The following is a 15,221-nucleotide window of genomic DNA, read 5'->3' on the forward strand; positions in this document are numbered from 1 at the left end:
GATGACCTTGAACTAATTATCTTCCTGCCTCCATCTCCTGATTGCTAGGATTGCAGGCAAGTACCAGTGCCATGCTTGGTTGTATGCACAGTTGGAGACCATCCCCGGAGTTTAGTGCATTCTAGACAAGCACTCTACCACTGAGCTCCGGGCCAGCTTCTTGTTACATTTCAGTGCTGCAGATGTCACAACCCAGTGTTCCAGGCATTTCCGGCTCTCTAGAGCCTTCCACACTGGGGTTGGAAGAAAAATATGAAGAACCATGAACTCGCTGGGAAGATCAAACATTTCTTATTTATTCATAGGAGTGTGGGCTAGGAATGGGGAGGCCCAGCCCACAGCCAGTGGGAGAGTGACAGCTGGGTCTCTGTGCATTGTCTCTGTGCTGGGAATGTGCTGCTGCACCAGGGGCTGTGGCCTGGCATGTTTAATATTTAATTCATTCGTGGAGAAGCTCTACCAGTGTTATACTGAACTGCTTTCTCAAGGGTCTGGTACTGGGGAGACACATAAAGGCAAGGCTGTTAGTCCAGTCCTGTCTAGCAGAGAGATAATCTAATCTACAGTGCTGTTATTGACTGGAAAATACTATCTGTCCCATCAGTCATTGCTTTCTCTTCTAAGACACCCCTTACCCTGTTAAGCTGGGAGACTGTAGGGGTAATACAAGCTAAGAAAGGGAGAAAGTAGATATTTAAATGTTCTTATAGGGAACTGACTGGTATTTTTCAATAAGGTTTTTGCATCTAAGGCAATGTAAGAAGACAGGTATTAAGACAGTCAAGAAATTAGGGAAGAATCATGCATAGTGGCATGCATCTGGAATCCCAGCTGCTTGGAAGACTGAGGCAGAATAGTTCAAGCCTAGGAGTTGAGACCAACCTGGACAACATGATGAGACCCTATTTCGAAAATGAGTAAACTCCAAAGCAAATCAGTTCATCAGTTGATCAAAACAAAGATTGGGGTGGCGAGAACTAGAATTCCTGCACTGAAGGTATAGCCCATACAATATTACAGTCTTATTATTGGCAGGGGTCTTGGAGTACCAGTGTAGGTTTGGCTCAGGGTCACACAGGTGGCCTGAGCAGAGCCCAGCCTGTTCATGTATGGTCTGCACTCTTTTCATTGTTTACATTTCTGGTAGTGTAATTTGGTTTTTTTCTTATTAGTGTATATCAGTTATATACAATGGGTTTTATTATGACACTTTTATACATGTATTTAATGTATTTTTATTCTTTTTGCTTCCTATACCCTCTCTTTTCCCCTCCCTACTCTTTTCAACCAATACCTCTTCTTCTTTTCCTGTATGTGTGTGTGTGTGTGTGTGTGTGTGTGTGTGCTCGAGTGTTCCAGGGAATTTCATTAAGGTTGCTTACAAGAGCACTGACAGCTTACCAGTACCTAGACTACGGCAGGGAGGCGAATGTCTTCCATCTCCAGCAACCATTAGCTGCCTGAAAATCATTTTCTAAGGGTGTATTTATTTTACGTGTATGTGTGTGCCTGAGTGATGTGTATCATGTATGTGCAGGAGCCTGCACAGAGCAGTCAACAAAAGAGAACATCCGATCCCCTAGAATTTGGGTTGCAGGAAATTGTGAGGTATCTTGCCGGTGCTGAGAACTGAACCTGAATACCCTGGAGATCAGTAAGCACTCTAAATTAGGAAACCATCCACCTCAAGTCATTTGTGATTTGTTTTTATGTAACACTGTGCTCTTGTGCTCTCTCTTCTCTCTCTTCTCTCTCTTCTCTCTCTTCTCTCTCTTCTCTCTCTTCTCTCTCTTCTCTCTCTTCTCTCTCTTCTCTCTCTTCTCTCTCTTCTCTCTCTTCTCTCTCTTCTCTCTCTTCTCTCTCTTCTCTCTCTTCTCTCTCTCTCTCTCTCTCTCTCTCTCTCTGGGGTGGGGGTTCTCTGTGTAGCTCTGGCTGTCCTGAAACTATGTAGACCAAGATGGCTTTGAACTCATAGAGATCCACCTGCCTCTGCCCTCCTAGTGCAGGGATTAAAAAGTGCACTACCAACACTCAGCTACACTGTAACATCTTAAATCTATTTCTTCAACAACTAGAAGTCACCTACCCTGTTTCAATTTTGCAACTATGGAAACCAAGGCTGGGAGATGTTGACTGGTCTATGAATCTGGTTAAGTAGCAGAGCCAGTTCTAGAATTCATGTCTTCTGATGTTCCCGGCCAGCCTTCTTTTCAATTTGCCTCAGGTTTCTCCATATTTGCTCTCTGTGTGACTCAGGGCAAAGGCTTTTGCCTCTCTGAGCCTTGGGTTCCCTGCCTTCTAATGAGAAACAGAAGCTTGACACAGATCCCTGGGGAGTAGGTGAGAGGGCCATTAAGTACTGGCTGTGAGATAGTAGAAGCTGAGGAGGACGAGCAGCTGGGAAATTCCAGGAGAGGAATGAGTCCATATCCTGTGATTTCTGAAGCAGCCACCCCAGGATAATCAGCAGGGATCAAGGCCAGAATGGAACCCAGGTAGAGGACCCAACCTTCCTGTGCTGCCCCTAAAGTACAGATGGCGGAAACTTTTTGACACCTCCTTAGGGAGCCACAGGATAGCAATCCAGTCCCGCCTCATTCCCAGGGTTGCACAGGAGATGAATGAGAGCCTTAGCATGGGGGCATTTAAAATAGGTTGAAAACACTGAAAGGAATGGAGGGCATTGGCAGCTACAGGGTGCCTTCTGTCTGCCAAGCAGGGGTCCAGGACTGACACTTTTGTTGTTCTTTAAGTCTTTCTTTACCCTGCCTTTCCAAGAGCATTGTCCCAACCCCGCAGAGCCAGGCAGGGAAGGTTTTGGAGACCTCAGGAGCCTGGGAGCTTTCTTCGTCTGCAGTTAACTCTTGCCTACTTTCTGCGTTAGGCATCAGCTGCACTTCTCACTTCCTGCCCGCTGCCATTTTTTTCCTCCAGTTCTTACCATCCCTGAGGCCAGCTCAGTGTAGCTGAATCGACCCAGTGCCCTCATTCGCTGTGTCTGACTCATCTTCCAGTCTGTCTTGCCTGCTTCCCCTGCCTGCCACCCCCAAGGTTTCTGACTCTCTTTGTTCTCCTCTTTGTGTGCACAAACACTATGCCTGTCTCCTCTAAATCTTTTTTTTTTTTTTTAATCTCTCCTTTGGCTTTTAACAAATTTACTGTGGGGATCAGAGTAGGTATACAGATGTGTGAGTTTGCAGAGGTGACCAGTGCCCTGTGTACCGTTAATCATTAGCAAGCCACATACTTAAGTCATATCCCCAGGGAGTGGTGGGACCTGATAACAATCTCATCCTCTGAAGTAGGAGGAATAAATAACATTACAGATTCACAGTGTATTACAAGTGCACAATGAAGACTCGGCTCTCTGAGACTGCACACACACTAGTGCGGGCATGTAGACTGGGAGAAGAAAGGCCCTCTATACTCAGATTTGACGTTTTGAGAGGTTGATATTGATTCTACAAAATTTGATTCTTGATGGATAGAAAGGAAGCTGATTTGGGGAGGTGGTAGGACACAAAACCCAGGCTGAAGCAGGAGCAGGGGAGATGCAGCATTGGGGTGATTTTGCAGGAAGCAGGTCTGCAGAGAGAGTGAGGAGCAGGGACTCTGGCTGGAGCCCAACTCTCTCTGTGTGGTGGGTTTAGAAAAGGAACCCTCAGAAACAGCCACCAAAGCCAGAGGGATGAGATCACTGAGTGGAGAACAAGCTGAATTGAACATTCATTGTCCCCGTTGTGTTCCCCTCTTCTTCCTCCTGTGTCCAAGCATGAGCACTATCCACATATTGGGTTAGCAGACAGGAAGTGTCAACTCAAGCTTTAACAATCCCAGCAATAATAATGAGGTTTAGTAAGATCTACTTTGCTAAATTATATGCAAATATGCAAATTAGGTCATTGGTTCTACCAAAGCACCAGCAACTTCCAGGAGATGTAATGTTATTGCTTCCATTTTTTTTATTTATTTATTTTTTATTGTGGGGCACTCACCAGGATTGAAGCCAGGGCTTTGGCTATACTAGGTAAGCGCTGGACCACTGAGCTACACATTCCTAACCCTAGTTTAGTTTTAATTAGGTTTTCTTTTTTACTGTGCTGTGGATTGGACCCAGCACCTTGCTCATTGATATAAGACAAGCAGTCTGCCACTGAACAATATCCCCACCACATAATACAAATAACTTTTAAAAATTATTATTATTATCACCATCATTATTATTGTATTTAGTTTTGAGAGATTTCGCTGTGTGGCGCTGGCTGATCTAGATAGAACTTGATCAGCAGGTCAGACTGTCCTTGAACTGAAAAAGACTAGCTTGTGTTTTGCTTCTCAAAAACAGGAATTAAAGCTGTGTGCCACCATACCTATCAAAACTATTTTTTTAATTTAATTTAATTTTGTTATCTTGTGTGGAGATTTTGTGTGTGTGTGCATGGCTGTACACCACATGGCATGCAGTACATGGGAGGCCAGAAGAAGACATTGAATACTTTGGGACTGGAGTTATGCATGGCTGTGAGCCACCATATAGGTTCTGGGAATCAAACCTGGGTCCTCTGCAAGAACAAGTGCTCTTAACTCCAGCCCCGCAAACTATTATTAGTAGAAGTAGAAGGTCTTGCTGTGTTGTTTAGGCTAGCCTCCAAGTCCCAAAGCTCTTGTTTCAGTGTCCTGAATGTGGAGCTGTAAGCAAGAACCATCATGCCTGGTTTCAAGATCTGCTTTAAGAACGAGCTGGGCTGGGGATGTAGCTTAGTTGATAGAGTGCTTACTTACATAGCATGCCTGAAACCATGGATTCAATACCCAGCACTTCCCAGGCATAGTGGCATAAGCCTGTAATCCCAGCACTCAAGAGGTAGAAGGTCAGGAGGGTTGTATGTACAGCACGTATAGTATTGCTATGTATAACAGATTGGAAGCCAGCCTGTGCTACGTGAGCCCCACTTTCAAAATAACATATTTCAAAATAACATATTGGGTGGTATTGGTGGTGATGGTTTTATGGGTTTGTATTTACCCTCAAACTCGATGATTTGAATGCATTAAATATGTGTAGCATCATTATGTGTTAATCATTCCTTGATGCAGTAATAAGCTCTATCTGGAAAGGGAACTCAGTGGTAGAATAGTCCCTTAATTTGTCATGATCCAAACAAGGCTGGACACCACCCCTAAAACTCCCCTAATAACCTAGACCCTGTCTTCCTTCCAACAGCTGATCTGGTTTCAAACACCTGTTCTCAAGGACATCAGCCCCATGCAGTCAGTGGTAAATACACAGGCTTGGTCATCAGATTTCTGTGTGTACCCTGACCCCATCCCAGTTGAGTCTTCTACTGTCAGACCCTTGAGAAAAGCTTGCTGGTAACACAAGGCCCATGCTCCAGGCTGGGTCTGACATATAAGTCAATGCCTATGGCCTCTCCTTGTTGGTGGGAGTGTATCAGTATTCCTGTGTTCCTTCTCATTAGTCACTGGTGACTGTGGTCAGTTCACAGAAGTGTTCTGTGCCCAGAGCATTTTGTAAGATAACAATTTGACTAGTGGAAGCCAGTGAGGTGTGGTGGCACCAGCACTTGGAAGGTAGAGGCAGGAGGATACTATGACGCACTTGGTTTGTTTATTTGGTTGGTTTTTGAGACAGGGTCTGCTGTAGCCTAGGCTAGCCTTGAACACCTGATCATCCTACCTTCATATCCCAGTAGGTATGTACCATCACAACTGACAATACATTTTAAAAAATAATTTGACATATATATGTCTAATTAATTTCCATTTGCCATTTGGGCTTCAGGCTCTGATGAAGACCCTTCAGTTAGTTCGTTTTCTCAGCTCTGTGCCAGCTGGTGGAATGTGTGAACATTGTTGCCTTTGGTCCTTCCATGCCTTTGGTCCTTCCAACCCCCGGAAACAGGAGATTGGATGAAGTGGCTGTGATAATGTTCTCATTGTGTTCTGAGGACCCCAAGTGAAAGCTTGGAATTCAGATCAAGAAAAGCACTTTGCTCTTGACTCGGCCCTGCCCGCCATTGTGCCTGGCCCCGGGGCACTTCTTTTGTAGTTGCAGAATTGTGTGGCATGTCTGAGTGGATAGAAGAATGGCCTGTCTCTCCTTAGTAACTGCTGCGTGGGTGTGGAGGACCAACCTCACCCTCGGAGCCTGTGTACCATCTGCATTCTAGGGTTGGGAGTTTTCATCTTTTTTTTTTTTTTTTTGAGACAGGCTCACTAAGTAGACCAGGCTGGCCTCAAGCTCAGGGAGATCTGCCAGCCTCTGTCTCCTGAATGCTGGGGTTAAAGGCGTGTGCCACCACATCCCCTTATTATTCACCTTTTGATGCTGAAAATGAAACCAAGTCCTCATGCATGTAAAGCCATGGTCTATCTCTCCACTCTATCCCCATTACTAGAATTTTTAATATCCTGAGAAAATCCTGGACATTAGCTCTCAGTCAAAACAAATAGTTACCATCTAATTGCCTTTTTTCTGCCAGATTTCATTCATTTATTTGTTTGTTTTGGTCTTTTGAAACAAGGTTTCAAGTATCCCAGGTTGGTCTCGAACTTGCATGTAGCTGAGGATGACCTTGAACTTCCCATCCTCCTGCTCCCACATCTAAAGTGCTGTGATAATCTAGGAGCACCACTATGCCTGGTTTACCTCTCATGTTTCCTAACCCAGATACCCTGGAACTCATTATATAGTTGAGGCTAGCCTTGAACTTCTGATCCTTCTGCCTCCATTTTCAGAGTACTAGCTCCTACATATTCCACACAGAAGACTACCAGGGCTTGGGTTGGCTGTTTTTATTGCAGGAAGTAATTACCATGTAGGCTTTTTCCTGTCTTCATCTGGCTGGCAGGAAGACACCGATGGCAACAGTTGCAATAATGAAGCTATTTTTTCCCCTTGTGTGATTGAGGCCAAACGCTCCGATACATTCTTTATGTGTATTGATTCATTTCAGCCCCACAGTAGCTCCACAAAGCTGTGCTGTTCCAATTTCCATGTGACAACTAAGGATGCTGAACAGTGTCACCTGCCTCGGACATGGTGGTTCTGGAGTTCTGAGGCTGTGACTAACAGGTCCCAGTGGGAGCTCCTATCTCCTGGGATGCTTAACTCAGCAACCTTGACCTTCCATATGATGCAAGCCCTCAGACTCTGTATCAGCCCATCACCCCAAGTCATAGAATCAAATCAAGCCTTAAAAACATTTTTTTTTTTTTTTTGGCCTGGTGGTGGTGGCTCACTCCTTTAATCCCAGCACTTGGGAGGCAGAGGCAAGCAGATCTCTAAGTTTGAGGCTAGCCTGTTCTATACAGAGTAAGTTCTAGGACAGCTAGAGCAAGACAAAGAAGAAACCCTGTCCAAAAAAAAAAAAAAAAAAAAAAACTACAAAAAAAAAATTTTTTTTGTTTTGTTTTTCGAGACAGGGTTTCTCTGTGTAGCACTGGCTGTCCTGGAACTCACTCTGTAGACCAGGCTGGCCTCGAACTCAGAAATCCACCTGCCTCTGCCTCCCAAGTGCTGGGATTTAAGGCATGCGCTACCATTGCCCGGCAGAATATGAACTTTTAAAGGAAGGAAACTATTGTCAGGGTTCTGTGTTGAGAGAGAGGAGGAAGAGAGAGAGAGAGAGAGAGAGAGAGAGAGAGAGAGAGAGCTGGAGATGCCGTGGCTCATACTTGTAATCACCATATTTGAACTGTACAGGCAGTAGAATCAGGAGTTCTAGGACAGCCTTGCCTACATAGGGAGTTTTAGGTCATCCTGGGCTACAGAAGACCCTGTCTTGAAAAAATAAAAAAGTGTTAGCCTCATCCCAGTAACAAAGGCGGGTGATCCCCGCTACTTAAGAGATGACTAATAGGGTGCCTATTCTTTTATTCGGTTCCCAGCACCACATAGTGGCTCACGACCATCTGAAACCCCAGCTCTTGGGGCTCCAATGCCTTCTCTGGGCCTCCTTAGGCTCTTGCACTTATGTGGGACAGACACATGGACTCTCATAGGCTTGTGCACAGACACATAAATAATTAAAAACAAAACATTGAAATGAAGAATTAGAAATTCAATGTTGACCTGGGTACAGAGTGAGTTCAAGGGCAACCTGGACAACTTGTGAAACTGTCTCAAAATAAAAAATGAAAAAAGCTAGCGTTATAACTGAGTTAGAATAAAATGATTGCCTAGGAGGAATGAATGAGACCCTGGGTTCAAACCCAGTATATTGCCCCCCACCCCACCCCCCAGTGTGCATGTGTCTGTGCCCTGGTAGGATGATTCACTTAAAAGCAGTAAATAATTTAGAGGAATCGGGGTTTGTAATAATAGTCAGTCAATTTAGCTGCTGATAATCCCGCAATTGTACACATGTCTTCCAAGAAATATAAGAAATGGTCCTGCGGTCGTAGTTCAGTGCATCACTTGCTAGCCCTGCCTGGCAGTGGATGGTCCTGAGGTTGTTCAGTGCATCACTTGCTAGCCCTGCCTGGCAGCGGAGGGTCAAGAACTCAAGCTCAGACAGCCTGAGAGGATTGATAGCAGAGCCTGGCTGAGCCCGGGCCAGGAGCTTGGTGTCTGTCGCCTAGAGTGATCCACCCCTCTGGGGCCTGTACTTCCTCTGTCAAAAACAAGGTAGTTAGCCAAAGTACATCCTTAGATTTTGTCAGTTCTGACGCTCTGCCAGTCTGTCTCCTGGATTTGCAAGTCAGGTGTTGGAGAGAACCTTCTAGAAAACTACAAATACAAGAGGGAAATGGTGGGCCCAGTGAGATAGATGCCTCAAGGTAAAGATAATGGCTGCTGAGCCTGCCACTGCAGTTCTATCTGTAGAGAGACTCCCACATGCTCACCACGGCACAAGCACACATGTGTGCACACAAAATACATAAATAAGTGTAATCATTTTTGAGACAGGGTTTTCTGTAGCCTTGGTCTCTGCCTCCCGAATGCTGGGATTAAAGGCTTATACCACGTGCCCAGCATAATGTTTTGGTTTTTTGAGAGGATAATTATGAAGAAAGATGGGTTACAGGTTGGTCTAGGTGCTCCTGTTCTGCCCATTGAAGAGAACAGCCCACCTTTTTCTTAGTGCTCTTCTCTGGTGTGGAAGGAGCACTTCTGGGCACCCCCACCTTGTCCAGCACTGGGACCAGAGCCTGGCCTACCTCACGTCAGGCCAATGGTTTTCCCAGTCTCTGATTTTTCTTTTTCCTGATGAGTATTCTTGGCACTTGAAGCATCAGTCATTTACATTGCATTTGAGCCTTCTGAGGAGGAGACTCAGATGTAATGTCCTGGTTTATGTCCCCAGGGCAGAAAACCACTGAAAATAGCTCTATTCATCTGAAAATAGACCTATTCATCCTCTCCCCTTCATCTCTCCTTTCTTCTTCCCTCTTTGCTGACTCCTCAAGACCTGCAGTCCGGGAGCCTGAAAAGGAGAAATTGGGCTGGGTAAGGAATGGCTGTCTCTTTAAGAGATGGAAACGGGGCTGTTAAGATAGGGTTTTTTGGTTTGCTCCTTTGCCACGAGTAGTGAGTGCATCCCAGTGGTTCAGCCAGTGAGTTACCCACATTTCATTTTATTGTGCTTGATTGGGTTTGTTTGTTTTTGCGGTTGTTGTTTCCCTAGTCAGAGTTTCTCTGTGTAGCCCTGGCTTTCCTGGAACTGACTCTGTCCACCAGACTGGCCTCGAACTCGGAGATCCACCTGCCTGTGCCTCTGGAGTGCTGGGACTAAAGAAGTGTACCATCACCACTGACTGCTTGGTTTATTTTTGCAGTGTTATCAATGGAACCCAAGACTTTGTTAGGCCTGGATTCTACCTACTGAGCTGTAATCCCAGCCCTGTGTACATGGTCGTTTATGAAGCACTTCTGTCTGCTGCCCAACTGGTCTTCTTTAACCAAAGCTTGTAAGAGAGTGTGTTCTGGCTCCTACCTAGAGGGTTGACACGGGATGTTGTAACAGAGGGTGGCTGAGCATATGAGGAAAGACTCACTCGCATGTCCAGCACTCTCCATGTTATCCCAGTGTAGATCTTGTAAGGTGGACCCTTCCAGGTTTCAGTCTCTCTAGGTTTCTTTTTTTTTTTTTTTTTTTTTTGGTTTTTCGAGACAGGGTTTCTCTGTGTAGCCCTGGCTGTCCTGGAACTCACTCTGTAGACCAGGCTGGCCTCGAACTCAGAAATCCACCTGCCTCTGCCTCCCAAGTGCTGGGATTAAGGCTCTCTAGGATTCTAATGATAGAACTTTCCCCAGCATGTGGGTTAAGTGTTCCCTAGTCCACCCTCATCCCAGAGGCCCCATAAGTGCCCTCTACAGACAAAGCTGGCTCAGCTGGAAGAGAAGGCAGTGATGCTCTGAGCTTCCTGGTGGCTTTTGAGTCAGCAAAGATACAAAGATCGAAGCAGCTTCTTTTCACCTACTGCTGCCCTGAAGCTGATGTGTTGCCGGGCAACAGAGATAAGAGCACTGACTGGGAATCAGGTTAGGGTCCAGATAATGCTAGCCAGCTCTATGACCGTGGGCAAGTCTGAGCCTTACTTTTATTGTGTGTCAAGTAGAGACCACAGTGTAGCATCATGTCATAAGGTTCTTGTGATAATTGCACTGGGTGATGAAGGTGAAAAAGATCTGGTCCAGGGCTGGGGAGATAGATTAGTGAGTGAGGAGGTGCCATCCTGATCGCCCAGGGCCCACAGGGTGGAAGAAGAGAACTGACTCCTGCAACGCTGTACTCTGATCTCTACATGTGAGTCGTTGCCCCTTGCCCTTTAATAAATACATGTAACTTTTTAAAAAGACACCCAGTCTAGCCACAGACATAAGACAAGATGCATCCCAAGCTCTAGTCTCCTGTAGAGTGCCACAGAGTAGCTGGCAGTAACAGGCCAAAGCTGGTTTGTCTTCTGTTTTTGGAGACTCATACTTGATGGGATTCTCCCCAAACAGTAGCTGGTCAGGCCTGGCTGTCGCTAGCTTTCCTGACCAGCGCTTAATGAAAACCACAGGGAGCTCTAAGCTCCTATCTCCTCTGGTCTATTGATGGGATGCTGAGGATCAAACTCAGGATCTCTTGTAGACTAAGCAAGCACTCTACCAACTGATGGAAATCCCCCAGCCTCCCTCCGTCCTTTTCCCTCTCCCTTCCTTTCACTGAAATCTTGCTGTGTAGCACGGGCTGGCCTTGAACTTGGAGTCTTCCTGCCTGAGCCTCCATGCCTAGTTCAGCCTCTGGTTTTTATATGCCCATTCCTGAAACTGGGAAAACTGGCCTCTGAAAATCCGAGGCTATGTCTACAAGCTGACATGTTCCCTGCGGTGATCCTGTTAATTGTACAGCTGCCGACCGCCTCTGATATCCGGAGCCGGAGCCCTAATCAAATTGGGAAATTACTTGGAAAGTGTGGAGTTAATATGTCAGGAATTATGCACACAGATTCCTTAGTCAGGAGAAACCAAGCTTGGAGAGCTGTGTTCCTGGGCCTCTGTGTCCTGTCTTGAATGCATGGAAGTCTGCAGCAATCCAAGGGCTACTTGGTCATCATGTGTTCAGTTCTCCTCTCTCAAGACTCAGACCATGGTGCCCTGGAGCTCCCAACCAGACCTGCTCGATCCCAGGCCTTTTACTCACAAGGACCTATTTAACATCCAGAGAGGCAAACAATCCTGTCCCCAGGCCCCACCCACCTATACCCTTGTCCTGAAAGATCACAAAGGAAGCACTGACCAACATAGCTGAGAGCTCCAGGGAACTTTTTCCTTAGGACCAGCACCCCGAATGACAGCCCCTCTGCCCTGTATACCCAGCTTGAACTGCACAAGGGTTGGAGATCTCCTTGTCCCTCTGATTTCCACGGGTGATGGCTAAGGAGAGAGATCTCTAAGGCAAAGGAGATGAGCTTGCTATCCTCAAAAAGAACAGAAAAAAACAAAAAAACAAGCTGGTGTGTGACATATTTCAGAGCGTGGGAGTCAAATAGCATGGGCTGAGACTTTGCCCCTGGACCGCAATCTTGAGTTCACACCAGGACCAGCCCCCTCTCCTAACACAAGACTTGGTCTTGTCTGCCAAGCCTGGCAGACACTGAGGGTTGGGTAAGTGTGCAAGACTCACTTAGCAAGAAAGTGATAATGCAGATTCAGTGGTCATTTGGCCTGGGCAGGACCAGCTTAGGAGAGGGAAATTGGGCAGTCATTTCCAGGGCAGTTAGTCATCATCCAGGAGATCTTTACGGAGGTCCGGCCAGCAGGAGGGGTCTTGCAGCAGTTCTAGGCCCAAGAAGCCCTTACAGGAAGCAGACTGAGACTCATGCCATGGTGGCTGTGGGAGAGTGGCTGGGACCTTGAGGTCTCATATAGTCTTGGTTGATGCTCTAGATGCCAGGCCTGATTACCAGCTCGTATTCTGTCTGACGATGTGCAGATGGGATATGTAGCCTTTGGATAAGGAGAACGTGAGCTGAGATATAGGTATCAGGGGAAGATGGAGGCTGGATACATATCAAAGGTCCACGTGTTCACTCAACAGTCACCCCAGCTGGGCATCAGGGAACATTGCCTGAATGGCAGAAGGATCATATGAGTTCAAGGACAGCCTACTCTATACAGTAAGTTCCAGGTCAATCTCGATATAAGACTGTCTCAGAAACAAAGTAAAAGCTGGGTAGTGGGCTGGAGAGATGGCTCGGTGGTTAAGAGCACTGACTGCTCTCCCAGAGGTTCTGAGTTCAATTTTCAATTCCCAGCAACCACATGGTGGCCCACAACCATCTGTAATGGGGTCTGGTGCCCTCTTCTGGTGTGTCTGAAGAGAGCAATGGTGGTGTACTCATATGCATAAAATAAATAAAAATCTTTACAAAAAAAAAAAAAAATGCTGGGTATGGTGGTGCACACCTTTAATCCCAGCACTTGGGAGGCAGAGACAGGCAGATCTATGTGAGTCCAAGGCCAGCCTGGTCTACTGAGTGATTTCCAGGACAGCCAGGGCTACACAGAGAAACCCTATCTCAAAAACAGACAGACAGACAAACCTATCCCCAAGCAGCACTTGAGACTGGTTGGGAAAGGAGAGAGCAAATCTTGGTGAGAGCACCAGAATGGCATGGAGAATATAAAGTAAAGGGAAGCCAAACATGGTGGCCCATGCCTTTAATCTCAGCACTTGGAAGACAGGCAGGAAAATCAGATGTTCTGAGCCATCCTCAGCTACAAATCAAGTTGGAGGCCAGTCTGGACCACATTCTATCCTAATCCTATCATTCAAATGAGGAGGCTCACTTTTATATCTATCCTTATAACAAATTTTCTTTTCTTTTTTTTGCTTATTTATTTTTATTTATTTATTTATTATATGTAAGTACACCGTAGCTGTCTTTAGACACCCATAAAAGGGCATCAAATCCCATTACAGATGGTTGTGAAGCACCATGTGGTTTCTGGGATTTGAACTCATGACCTCTGGAAGAGCTATCAGTGCTCTTAACCGCTGAGCCATCTCTCCAGCCCATAACAATTTTTCAATGATAATATTTCATGCTAATGTTACTGTGATAAAATTGTTTGCAGCCAAGCATGATGGCATACACCTTTAGTTCCAGTACTTGGGAGGCAGAGGTAGGTTCATCTCTGTGAATTTGAAGGCAAGCCTGATCTACATAGTGAGTTCTGGACCAGCCAGTGAGACTCTATCTGTGTGTGTGTGTGTGTGTGTGTGTGTGTGTGTGTGAAGTAACAAAATACATAAATACATGAAATATAAAAATGGAAACAGCAGGACATAGGTTGTGATTTTTTGAAGTTAATTCATTGCGTGTGTGTGTGTGTGTGTGTGTGTGTACACACATGTGTGTGCCACAAGAGTGCAAGCACCTCAGGAAGCCACAGGGAAATGTCAAACCCCCTGGAGCTGAACTTACAGGCATTTGTGAGCCATCTGACATGGGTGCTGGAAACCAGGCTTGCATCTGCTACAGGAGCAGCAGATACTCTGAAGCACTGAGCCATCTCTCCAGCCCATCAGTCATTTGTTTTTGAGGCTGGGTCTCCTGTAGCCCACGCTGGTCTTGAACTCTCCTTCTTCCTTCTCCCTCCTCCCACGTGCTGGGGTTATAGGCCTGTAACACTCAGGGTGTCCTACAACCCGCTTCTTTTGAAGTCCCATGTGTACTCTCAGTCTGGGTCCTAGGGATGAATGGGTGCTTCCTTACTGCTGTTTTGGTTGCATCACCTCTGGGCCCAGCCTCTTAACCTTCTTTGTCTTTGCAGCCCCAAGAATCCTATTTTTCTGTCTCTGACAGTAGCCATGGGGTGGTCATGGCTGTTTCCATTTTTATATTTCACGTATTTATGTATTTTGTTACTTATTACACACACACACACACTCACAGTCTCACTGGCTGGTCCTTGCTGTCCTTCTCTGGCTCTCCTGTCTCCTTTGAGTCTCTGGAGACTCGAGATGAAAGCATACACAGCACTCCAGGCTGCACCATTGCTCTCTGCGAGGGGATAATTCGTTTTGTTTCCAAAAAGCCTTCACAAAGGTCCTCGACGCTGTAGGATTTTCAGCCTTGGCAGCATATTAAGCTGCTGTCTTCTGGGAGCAGGAGAGAACTCCTCCCTGCCCTCTCCGTCTATTCTGGCTCACAGTTCCTTCCCACAGCTATCATTTAATGAGCAGAGTTAGGATCACTTTCCCCTCAAATGGAAAGCTGTAACAGAAGCTTGACTACCTGCCTTTATTTATTTATTTTTTCCAATAAGCTCACACTGTTCTTCACGACCTAGAATGATTTTCGGGTATCTGAGAAACTGAGCATTTAATCAGTACATGCTTCCTTGTACAGTTTGTTTGTTTGCTTGCTTGTTTGTTTGTTCTTCACGATCAAGAGTCTCTGTGTAGCCTTGGCTGGCCTGGAACTCACAGAGATCTCCCCAGCTCTGCCTACCGAGAGCTGGGATTAAAGGTGTGCACCACCACGGCCCAGCTTCCTTGACCAATTTCTAACAGATCAGGTCTGCCATCCCGCACTTGGCCATTTTCCCACACACTGTGTGTTTCCTTCCCCTAACTCACTTCCCTTTCTCCATCCCCCACATCCCCATGCAATGAATGACCACTGATGTACAACCTTCTCATGGGGCATTTTAACTTCTTAAGTTCCGGCTTCCGTAATGCTGCAGTAATTTTTGTCCCAGT

At 46.0% G+C, this 15,221-nt stretch overlaps 1 protein-coding gene across 1 annotated transcript in view; it reads left to right on the forward strand.

Annotated features, from left to right (window-relative positions):
* The window catches only part of Kif3c (kinesin family member 3C), a 39,755-nt gene that overhangs the window by 3,269 nt on the left and 21,265 nt on the right, over nt 1-15,221 (forward strand). The gene's annotated exons all lie outside the window — the stretch shown is intronic.

Source organism: Arvicanthis niloticus, chromosome 11 (genome assembly GCF_011762505.2).
Source record: "Arvicanthis niloticus isolate mArvNil1 chromosome 11, mArvNil1.pat.X, whole genome shotgun sequence".
Lineage (NCBI taxonomy): Eukaryota > Metazoa > Chordata > Mammalia > Rodentia > Muridae > Arvicanthis > Arvicanthis niloticus.